Source organism: Oratosquilla oratoria, chromosome 21 (assembly GCF_046742065.1).
Source record: "Oratosquilla oratoria isolate Oo_2021 chromosome 21, ASM4674206v1, whole genome shotgun sequence".
Taxonomy (NCBI): domain Eukaryota; kingdom Metazoa; phylum Arthropoda; class Malacostraca; order Stomatopoda; family Squillidae; genus Oratosquilla; species Oratosquilla oratoria.
This window is the reverse complement of record NC_134797.1, coordinates 48,110,049-48,122,548: the sequence shown is the minus strand read 5'-3', so window position 1 is coordinate 48,122,548 and position 12,500 is coordinate 48,110,049. Positions and strand designations below refer to the sequence as shown.

General features: G+C 39.0%; 1 protein-coding gene across 3 annotated transcripts in view; it reads right to left on the bottom strand.

The window, feature by feature from the left end:
• The window catches only part of LOC143036901 (NADPH oxidase 5-like), a 134,876-nt gene that overhangs the window by 34,866 nt on the left and 87,510 nt on the right, over positions 1-12,500 (bottom strand). The window lies entirely within an intron of this gene.

Genomic DNA, 12,500 nt, shown 5'->3' with positions numbered 1-12,500 from the left:
AATACTTAGATAAAAACAAGACAGTTATTACCCTCCCGGATGAGATCTTAGAGCTCATAGACGGCTGGAACATAGGGTCATGCTGTTACCTTACACACACACACACACACACACACACACACACACACACACACACACACACACACACACACACACACACACACACACACACACACACACACACACACACACACATATATATATATATATATATATATATATATATATATATATATATATATATATATATAAACCTTGTATATATATACACACACACCTCCTTGCCCAACAGAATTAGGATGCCGGCTTGCAGGGCAGCGATGTTGAATTTTTTCAGCCCTGGGCGGGACTCGAACTCGGATCGCCGAATTGGCGGTCGAGAACGGTACCACTACACCGTCGATCCGGTGTATCTGTGTGTGCGTATATGTGTACGTTTATGCACGCACGTCCGCACACCCTATTCATAATGCAAATGATCTTTCCTGTGGGCACGTTGTTTGCTTGTGTGGTTGACTCGCTGTCCCCAATGGGAGCCGACCAAGAAAATAAATATCAGAAGCTTGAAGTATCATCAGACTTAAGGCCGCTTCTCACTGGGCAGATTATCGTCAACTGGTGCGTGTTTGTTTGCGCAGAAACGACTTCAGTGACAGTCTTTCGTTTTCCGAATCTCCAAATGTCGAATTACCTTTGCCTTCATAGATTGAGAAGGTATGTGACGAACTAAAAGAAGTTAAACCTATACGAACGTCAGACATATTGTTGGAATATTCTCAGGGAAGTCTAGACTACTACAAGCGAAATCTTCTTCTGATTATTCAAACTCACAAAAGTTGACGAGACTCGGCCAAGCGTGAAGTGGGTGGGTGGTAAAGTGTTGACAGCAGCTGTTACCTCGCCGGAGTCGTCATTGTTTACCTTTTATTGTGTGAGGCGTGTTGCCCGCGCGCGAGCCCTGACTTGCAACTCTACTCTTAGAGGCCATTTGGTCAAGGAAAGAGCTCTGTTGTAGCGGCCAGTCAAAAGGATTATTCTCAATATGACATGAGAATTTAAATGATAAGTCTGAGAGAGAGATTATCTGTTAAAATGGACTTGGCTAGGAAGGCTATAAGGAAAGCTCTGATGTAGCGGGCAGTCAAGGGGATTATTCTCAGTATGACGTGAGAATTTAAATGATAAGTCTGAGAGAGAGATTATCTAGTAAAAAGTATTTGGCTAGGAAGACTATAAGGAAAACTCTGATGTAGCGGCCAGTCCAGAGTTATTTGATCAATTTGACATAAAAAATTCAATGCTTTGTCTTGGAGAGGCTACCTAGTAAATTGCAAATGCTTAAAAAGGCTATTCACAAGCCAGTCCTGACGTTCACATGAGAATTTGAATGATACTTCCAAGAAAACGTATCTAGTAAATAACAGAAACTGTCTAACGAACAGTACTTTCCAAGGTAGGCTATGCATGAGCTCATTCTCATGTTAATATGATCATTTGAATAAAGCAACTAAGAATAATTTTCTAGTTTCTAGAAACTATCTAGATATAGGAAAATAAGTGTTGTGCTTAGTACTTGCCTAAATAAGCTATACATGAGATTCATTATTCCAGTCTATATCATATTAATCAATGGTTCCTATTCTTTGAGATTCCGTCGAGATTCCGTCGGGCCTACATTTTTTCTTTCTTAGAAACAGAAAGAGAGAGAGTTTTGAGTTTTCAAATAATTATGCATTTTGAAAATAGTTCCTATTCTTTGAGTTTCCCAGGCCCATTTTCAAGAGAGTTTTGCAAATATGTCTACATGCTGGAGGGGCTCGATTCGCTCCCCATAACTTCGACTGTTGCATGCATTTGCTACTGTTACGTAACTGCTGGCGTGAAACTATTTCGTCATCGTTACACGTTCATCTGCAAGCAGCAAAACGCTCGACGTTGCGCGGCTCTTTCCACGCAAGAGAGCAAGAATAGGCCGAGCTCTCAGCACGTGACTAGGAAACGCAGCTTAATGTCAGAACGTTGCAACGAATGCTGCAATAGTTCCAATGTGAAACAACAAGTACCAGATGACACGAATACCAAGTCCTCTGGATCAGTGTCGGGTGCGTCGTCTCCTTTTACGCGTGCCGCCGCTTTGACCCATTGGGTCATTGCGGGTCAATAAGGAATAGATATAGTTGTTCGAGTCTTGATAAAGAATTATTTGTGATATGAAGATAAAGGGAGTTCAAACTGAACAAAGGTGAGTGATTTGAACGTAAAAGGTGTTCAAAATGAACTACGGTGAGTGATTTGAACGTGACATCCACAGTCGCCTTGAGGCTGCACCTTCCCTTCACTTCATTACTTACGCAGTAATGAACACAACAATAACATAAACCTAAGGAACATTTATCGATGCAAACAATTATGTAACTGATATCAAACAAACGAGTAACTTTGTAGTCGAGATGCACAAGTTATCACGAAGTTAACAAGACAAAAGGAGTTGAAATTTATGAGATACTGTTTATGCTACGAGGTCTGAGGTCTATCAACCAAACACTAGGTACCATCAATCAGCCTCTCCCAATTTCTGCCACGTCACTCTTGCAAATTTCTGTATCATTTCTTACCATTTTCTGTCTGGTCTCCCTATTCCATGCATTTTGGTTTTAATTATTATGGGATGGACTGCGGGACAAGGTGATTCGGTATTTCGTTGTTTCATAACATCTTAAGGAAAAACATTGATAAAGCATTCGTTGGCAATTCAGTTCGTTGTTTCATAGTTAAAAAAATGTCATGAAGTAGAATTCATTGGGACATGGTTACGTGTGCCAGAGGTGGGAAGTCAGAGAAAGTAATGATACAGGTGTACCAACTGCACCGTGCAATAACCATTCTGGTGCAGTTAGATGGTGTTACCTGCATCAAGGAGGTTATGCTTCCGGTTGTGTTCGGTTGCATACATACATACATACATACATACATATACCAAGGCTTTTTCCCCCTTACAAGGGAGGTAGCCAAAAAGAAAAAGGCACAAAATCATTCCCACCCATTCCATCCCTAAATACACTCCACTCCCCTCCACCCTCCCTCCCATCTTAGCACCTCCTGTTCGGTTGCACATTGGTAAAAAAGAAAAAATCTGGATGAAAACATTCTGATTCTAGATTAATTGTACGTGTTGCACTGGTCAAAAAAATCTGGATCAAAACATTCTGATTTTAGAGTAATTGTACGTGTTGCACTGGACGAAAAATCTAGATCAAAACATTCTGATTCTAGAGTAATTGTACGTGTTGCACTAGACGAAAAACGGGATCAAAACATTCTGATTCTAGAGTAATTGTACGTGTTGCACTAGACAAAAAACGGGATCAAAACATTCTGACTCTAGAGTAATTGTGTGTGTTGCACTGGACAAAAATCTGGATCAAAACATTCTGATTCTAGAGTAATTGTACGTGTTGCACTGGACAAAAAATCTAGATCAAAACATTCTGATTCTAGAGTAATTGTACGTGTTGCACTGGACAAAAAATCTAGATCAAAACATTCTGATTCTAGAGTAATTTTTATGTGTTGCACTGGACAAAAAAATCTGGATCAAAACATTGTGATTCTAGGGTAATTTATTGTATTTAATGAACTCAATAATGACATTTGTATAGCTGCAACGGGTTCAGTTTTCCTGAACCATCATACCTATATATTTGGTGCTTCATGTTATTCATACACTAATTAACATGTTCATTTGTTCCACTTATGCATTTTTTTCCTAATCTGTGCTTTTTTGTTTATTTCAGATTGCTGGTTCATGATACTGCATATCTACAACTACCTAATCTACCAAATCTGAACAAAACATGGAATTTCTCAAGTGTATGAACGATCTTGATCTTTTTTGTTAACCTCAAAAAACCAACCACAGAAACTGTTCGAATGGACTGCAAAAGTTACTTCAAATGTCCTTTGGGTGACCAAGACAAGGAATGAGCACCTCATATAGCTTGTATGATAAGCGAAGGTCAAGAATACCGATTGCTGTACCAGTGATATACCGTCAACCTAAAGACCGCAGCAGTGGCTGCAACTTCTGTCTCACAGACATCAAGGGAATAACCATCAAGACACGAGGCAAGGTGGAGTACCCCAATTTATCATTACCTTCTACAATTCGACCAGTTCCGCACAGTGCTGAACTCCCAGTCCCAAATCCATCGACTGAACAAGAATTAATGAGTGATTCCGATTCTAATTCTATCTCAAATGAAGACAACTACGAAGATGACTCTGAAAATACCAGGCCTAAACTCTTTACTCAAGAAATACTTCATGATCTCATCAGGGATCCAGAGTAAAGCAGCACAACCTGCTGGAAGCTGGGAGTGCGTATTACTACAGCTCGTTAAAGACATAGAGAGGTGTCTGCATTTTTCAAGATGGCAGACAACCTTTGTTACTGTGAAGATACAGTATCTCTCATCCAACAACCCTGTAAGTCTGAATCATACAAATCAGAAGATTGGAGGATGTTTATAGGCTATGGAAAAGACTCTCTGAAAGCTGTTCTTTTATACAATGGCAATCGGCTTCTATCTGTCCCAATAACACATGCAGTAAATGTGTCTGAGAGTTATGAAACAATGAAGATTTCGTTAGCCACTGTAGAGTACGAGGGACACCAGTGGAAGATGTGTGTGGATCTCAGAGTCATCAGTTTATTTCTGTGCCTTCAGAGGGGCTGCACAAAGTACATGTGCTTTTTGTGTTTGTGGAACAAAAGAGCTTATGCAATGCCCTATATAAGAGAGGATTGGCCGACAAGACCAAGACATGTGCTTGAAAGGTTCAACCGTGTTCATTATCCTCTTGTAGATCAGAAAATATATATTTGCCTCCACTACCTCTAAAGCTTGGCTTGGCTATAGGTCAATCTGGTACTGGGTTTCGATACATATCTCAGAAACCAGGTCGTGTGGTTTCTGAAGCCAGGTTGAAAGCAGGTGTCTTGAATGGACCACAGATTTGCATACTTGTTCATGATAACGAATTCAGCAAGGCATTGAACCCACTGGAGAATTCATTTGTCAATGTGTCAAAAAAAACATTGGAAACTATCGTGCTGACAACTACAAAGAAATCGTTACAACTATGCTGCAGAATTATCATGCATTGGGAGCAAGGATGTCCTTGAAATTGGATTTTTTTCCACTCTCATATTGATTTTTTTTCCAGGTAACCCTGGAGATATTAGTGATGAACGCGGCGAAAGGCTTCATTAAGACATCCCCATAATAGGAAGCAGATATCAGGGAAAATTCAGTCCAAACAAGATGGACGACTATCGCTGGAAGCTGCAACGAGAAGATAGCGAGTTGTACAAACGAAAGGGCAAAGTTCAGAAACACTTTTAGAATTTCATTTGTTAATTATAATAAAAAAAAACTTGAATTTACGTTTTCTGGTGCAATTTATCAATACCTTGTTTGTGACGTTTTTTAATATCTTTATCTTGCGTGAGACAATTAATGTCATTATATTTACTATTATTTCTTATTGTTTAAGAGAGTAGACATGATAGTAGAATAAAATATCAAAACCATACTCAACAATATGAAATAAATCATGTAAGCACAGTCACAAGCTGGTCTTTTTTTGGGTTAAATATCTGTTACACGACACAAGTGATAGAATATTGAATATTTGGACCTATTGATTTTTTTCATAAAACCTGGTCTGATAGAACAAAACAAATATATTCAAATTCAACAATATTAAAGTAGTTGTGTGAGCATAATCTCATGAGAACCACTTTGGTTGTTGACCAGTGTTGTCTGTCTGTTTGTTAGCAACTTTAATTTCATCTTGCGAAGCGGTGGTGTAGGACCAAAGAAATATTTAATCAGATTTCGGTGGTGATCCAGATTACGATAAGGATCAGGGGATTTTTTTTTTTCCTTGTGAATAATGCATACCATGGTGTCCTACATTTCAAGTATTGGTCTATCGATTCAGGGGTGTTTGTATTTTTGTTATAAATCCTACTTATTGATTTATCTATTTATTTGTTTATCTATCTATTTTAGGAAACTGTGGCGGGATGATTACGGTATTGCTGTTTTGTCACCCAAGTTTTGGTGTTGTTGTTGTTGTCGTTGTCGCTGTCGTTGTCGTTGTCGTTGTCGTTGTCGTTGTCGATGTCGTTGTCGATGTCGATGTCGTTATCGTTTTCATTGTAGTTGTCGCTGTCGTTGCCGTTGTCGTTGTCGTTGTCGATGTCGTTGTCGATGTCGTTGTCGTTGTCGTTGTTGTTGTCGATGTCGTTGTCGATGTTGATGTCGTTGTCGTTGTCGTTGTTGTTGTCGATGTCGTTGTCGATGTTGATGTTGTTGTCGTTGTCGTTGTCGTTGTCGTTCTCGTTGTCGTTGTCGTTGTCGTTGTCGTTCTCGTTGTCGATGTCGTTGTCGTTGTCGTTGTCGTTGTAGTTGTTGTTGCTGTTGTTGTTGTTGTTGTTGTTATTGTTGTTGAGTGGGTTGTCCATCAGACATTTTAGTTCTACGTGTGACACTTTGATGGGAGATTGGCACTGGCATCTGTGGGGAGGGGAGAGAAGGGGGAGAGGGTGAGAGGGGGAGAGGGGGAGAGGGGGAGAGGGTGAGAGGAGGATAGGGGAAGAGGGGGAGAGGAGGAGAGGGGGAGAGGAGGAGAGGGGGAGAGGGGGAGGGGGGGTCACTTAGTGATTGGGCGATACCAAAAATTTTAACGATTCCGATAAGACTCCCGATACTGCTCTGAACTTCCGATTCCGATAAGCATTCGATTCCGGGGGACGCGGGGCGATGATCATTCTTTGTCCTGAGACACTAACCACGACAAACTTCAAAAGTCTCTTGACATTTGTCTCGTCAAAAGATGCAAACTGTGAGCAAGGTGCATTAGATCAATCTCTATGAAAACCCTTAAACCCAAGAAGGAGATAGTAAACAAAGAAAAAAGAAGATAAAGAAAACAAAGAAAATAAATAAAGAGAAGAAGAAAAAGGATAAAGAGTTAAAGAAGGAAAAGACGAAGAAGGAATAAAAAGAAGAAAGAAGAAAAAAACGAAGAAAGAAGAACAAAAAAAGAAGAACAAAAAGAAAAAGAAACAAAAGAAAAAGAACCAATGCCAACAAGGAGTATTAGAAGAAAGATAAAGAAGATGAAAGAAAAAAAAAAAAAAGAAGGAAGAACGAGAAAAAAGAAAAAAATAGAAAAAAAGAAAAAGAAAAAGAAGAAAAAGGATTTCGTACGACGTGACCGTTTCCGTGACGAGCGAGCCCATCCCGCCGAGGAAAGGGGAAAGGGGGGAGGGGAGTAAAGGGGAAAGGGAGGTAAAGGGGAAGGGAAGTATAAGGGAAAGGGGTTAAAGGGGAGGGGAGGTAAAAGGGGAAGGGGACTAGAGAGAGGGGGGAGAAGGAGGAGAAAGGGGAAAAGGGGATGAAAGGGGTAAGGGGAAAAGGGGGAAAGGGAGAAAATGGTGGGAAGGGGGAAGTGGGGAAAGGGGGTAAAGGGGAAACGATGGGGAGGAGGGGGGGAAAGGGTGGGTGAGGGGAAAGGGGGGCAAAGGGAAAGGGGGAAGGGGGGAAGTGGGGAAAGGGGGAAAAGGGGAGACGATGAGGGGGAGGGGAAAAGGGTGGGTAAGGGGAAAGGGGGGAAAAGGTGGAAAGGGGGGAAGGGGTACCCTCCTGAGAGTCGAGATCCGATGGCCCCCTGTTACAATAACCTAACTATTGAGGCGACCCACTCCCGGAACGAGAATGAGAAAATCAGGATGTACGAGGAACGCATACACAATGTGGACCAGGGCTCATTCACTCCAATAACCTTTACGACTTCAGGTGGGATGGGTCTTAAGGCAAAGGCATTCTACGCTCGCCTGCCAGAGGTGATGGCAGAAATGAAACAACAACCAAACACCAGCATTGTGTCGTGGATGAGATGTAGACTCATTCTCACTCTTAAGATCATCCCTCCTATGCCTGAGAGGTACCAGGTCCCCTCCGCCAAAATCAGCACGTGTACAAAACCTCGATTTTGAGCAGACTGTAGCAGAAATTAGGATAAATAAACTTCTGTATCAGGCTTCATTGAAATATATATATAACGGTAGTCGACCACAGTCATTGGCGAGGGAGGGGCCAGTGAACTGTGTCTGTGGGAGACAAATCCTGATTGCTTTCATCACACTGTTCCACGAGGATGGAGGTCGTTTAAAAAAATTGTAGTAGTAGTAGTAGTAGTAGTAGTAGTAGTAGTAGTAGTAGTAGTAGTAGTAGTAGTAGTAGTAGTAGTAGTAGTAGCAGTAGCAGTAGTAGAAGCAGTAGAAGCAGTAGTAGTAGCAGTAGTAGCAGTAGTAGTAGTAACAGTAGCAGCAGTAGTAGTTGCAGTAACAGTAGTAGTGACAGGAACAGCAGCAGCAGCAGCAGCAGCAGCAGTAGTAGTAGTAGTAGTAGTAGTAGTAGTAGTAGTAGTAGTAGTAGTAGTAGTAGTAGTAGTAGTAGTAGTAGTAGTAGAAGTAGTAGTAGTTGTAGTAGTAGTAGTAGTAGCAGTGACAGCAGAAGCTGCAGTAGTAGTAGTAGTAGTAGTAGTAGTAGTAGTAGTAGTAGTAGTAGTAGTAGTAGTAGTAGTAGTAGTAGTAGTAGTAGTAGTAGTAGTAGTAGTAGTAGTAGTAGTAGTAGTAGTAGTAGTAGTAGTAGTGGTAGTAATAGCGGCAGCAGTACTTTAGATGAGTGATTTTAGTGGTGAAAATAATAGTAGTAGTAATAGTAATAGTACAGACAGTAGTAGTGGTAGTAGTAGTAATAGTAGTAGTAGTGGTAACAATAGTAGTGGCGGCAGCAGAAGTAGTAGTAGTAGTGGTGGTAGTAATATCTGTGTTTGTGGAAGACAGATCCTGCCTGCTTTCACCACATTTTTTAAAATAGTAAGTGGTGGTATTAGTAAAGATTATTACCAATATGCAACAGAAAAAATAGAGGTACTAAAACAGCTGTAGTAGCTGTAGCGAGAGTAATAGTGAGCAGTTGATTTACATGACACATCACCACCAGTCACCTGCTCGGCAGGTGACTGGCAGATTCGACAGTAATAACGGCTGATAGCGTCAGTAATAACTAGGGTGCAAAGGTCAGCGGTCCCGGGGACGGGCTCACCGAGGAAGACATGTGTAGTTCTGAGAGTGATTGCAGTTGATACATATATATATACATATACATATACATATACATATACATATACATATACATATACATATATATATATATATATATATATTTATATATATACATATTATATATATATATATTGTGGATAGCGTCAGGGATTGTGCCTTGTATTGACACGTGTACGGGTCCTGGGACTCATGGGATGATGTGGGAGGTGTGGGGAGCCAGTCAACTCCCACTAAGCCTCCACAAAAGATCCAAAGAGGGTTGAGATAGAGTGGGCGCGAACTCGGGACTTTACAAAGCAAAGTAAGGAGCTGAACCAGGCCAATTGGTATTGACAGTAAAGATAGGTCGTGCAATTCTTGTATTAAGACTTGGTGTAGTTTTTAGAAAATTACATTTTGTCAAGAATAACCGACGCTTTTATCTTTTGGAGTCATTATCGTGTATAAGTAAATAGATCAAGAAATGAAGGAAGGAATAAATAAATAGGTAAGTAAATAAAAAAACAAATAGAAAAATAAAATAAATATAAATAATATCAATAGACAATTGAATAAACAAACAAATATACATACATATATCAATGGCTTTTTCCCCCTTCCCACCCATACTTCCCCCACATACTCCACTCCCATCCACCCTCCCTCCCTCTCTCCCTCTTATCTTGGCTCCTCCTGAATGACGGGTCATCCCTGCATCCTGTCCACTTCCCTGGGTCAGAAGCAGTGTCGAACGACGCAGCGCATCCACAGCAAGGCCGCTTCATTAAATCGGCGACCCCCCTACTCCGTCTCCTCATGCAGAAAAGGAGAAAACGGGGAGAAATCCCTTCGGCCTGCGTCCATTTATTTTTCACACACACTCCCTCACCCCCATCCCCCACCCATTCCCCCTCATGCATCACAGCATCATCCATACACAACCATTCTCCATTCAACCCTATCTTCTGTCCAAATCAAAATGCATAGGAATAGTTAAATGAATAAATAAATATAAAATAAGGAAAGAATGTTTTCAGTCTTCTAAGAATCTGGTGGTTCTGGTTATGACCTCCTAATACTTGCAGTGAAGAAACTAGATTTGTAAAAGAGGTCAAATAACTTAGATAAGACTACACAAGCATCGTGGAACATTAACACACGCATTGCATCTTCACGCACAACGATGGTGTCAACCATGAAAGTTTAACGTCTTCGCAACATCTACTGAAATGATTACGGACAGCTGAAAAAACCGCCTAGCGTCAGCCAAAATAATAATATAAAATGAGAAATGAATAAATGAATAAAATATACATAAATACATAACTGCCAATACGCACGGAAAGGGAGATAACATGCCCCCGAACGTATAAATAAACAAATAAGTAAATGAATAAATGAATAAATAAATAAATAAGTAAACAAAAACAAATAAATATAACTTTTGAAAATGTGTAATACTTGTTTACATTAGCACCCTTGCGTTAACGTCAGCTGTAAGTCATTCTTGTATATCTGTGGGACGAGTAGTCATAAATCATCCTGTTCGGTTAAACCGCATCTTAACCTTAATATACCGGTATCAGTCGCCAGTGACAAAAAAAAAAAAAAAAAAAAAAAATCGCCACGCATTTATCGAGTCCAAGGTTATCACGTGATGCAATAGCGTTTAGTGTGCTCTAAGAGCGTAGTTACATGATTTGTGATAACTGTAGTGGTCACAGTAAGTGTTAGTGAACTTAGTGAAAAAAAAGAATAAAAATCATGGGATGTATGGGGCTTCCCACAAGCCTTTGATGATGATGACAATGATGATGATGATGATGATGATGATGATGATGATGATGATGATGATGATGATGATGATGATGATGATGATGATGATGATGATGATGATGATGATGAGAATAGTAATAATAATGATAATAATAACAATAATAATAAAAAAGTAATAATAATAATAATAGTAATGATAATAATAGTAATAATAATAATAATAATAACAATAATAACAATAATAATAATAATAATAGTAAAAATAATAATAATAATAATAATAATAATAATAATAATAATAATAATAATAATAATAATAATAATAATAATAATAATAATAATAATAATAATAATAGTAACAATAATAATAATAATAATAATAATAATAGTAAAAATAATAATAATAATAATAATAATAATAATAATAATAATAATAATAATAATAATAATAATAATAATAATAATAATAATAATAATAATAATGATAATAATGATAATAATGATAATAATGATAATAATAATAATAATAATAATAATAATAATAATAATAATAATAATAATAATAATAATAATAATAATAATAATAATAATAATAATAATAATAATAATAATAATAATAATAATAATAATAATAATAATAATAATAATAATAATAATAACAATAATAATAATAACAATAATAATGACAAGTAATAAAAAAACCATAACATCAAAACTGAAAATATTTTCAAGCTATATATTAGCCGGAAGAGAAACAAGGGCCTCAAGGTGTCGTGACGTAGATTTGTCTTTGTAGTAGAGAAAAACAATTTTGCCAACAAACGCGGCGTCAATGAATGGAACAAAAAACTTCCAGATGAGGCAGTTGCATGTTGCATGTTGCATAGTTCCAAGTTTCAAAAATAAAATTATTAAACACCCAATTTTTTTTCGTCCGATCTCACTATGGACCAAAAGGTCTCCAGGAATTGGTTTGAATATTGATAACGATAAAATAGCAATCGTCTGCTCATATTCTCTACTCTGTCACATCAGTAATTCCCGATCGCAGTTCATATATTTCTATTATTATACCAGTTTGGATGTTGTTAGGTTCAAAATCAAATCAGAATACCCGTGAAAATGGACCTTATGTCAACCCTGCCGGTTTCAGCCCATCCGTTGCCCCAGGTCTGTTGCGGGGGACCCGCGGCCCACAAGTATCTGGCAACGGCCACCGGTTAGGCCCACAAGTCACTCAATGAAGAGATTTTGTGTCGCTGCCTGGGTGGGGCGGGAGTGGTGCAATATAGATGTGGGTTTGAATCCCGCACTCTTCTCGGATTCTTAACAGTAATGAGGTGTTCAGTCAAAGTGTTTTATAACGGTGGTTGCTGGTGGTGTCATCGTAAGCATGCTTGTTTCGTATTCGCTGAGTTATGGGTTCGAATCCCACACTCCTCTCCGATTCCCAGCAGTAACTGTGAGCTACCTGCCCCCCAACAGTCCCCAGAGGTCATAATAGGGTAAAGGTGACGGCTTCGGCCGCAACTACCCAGCGCCT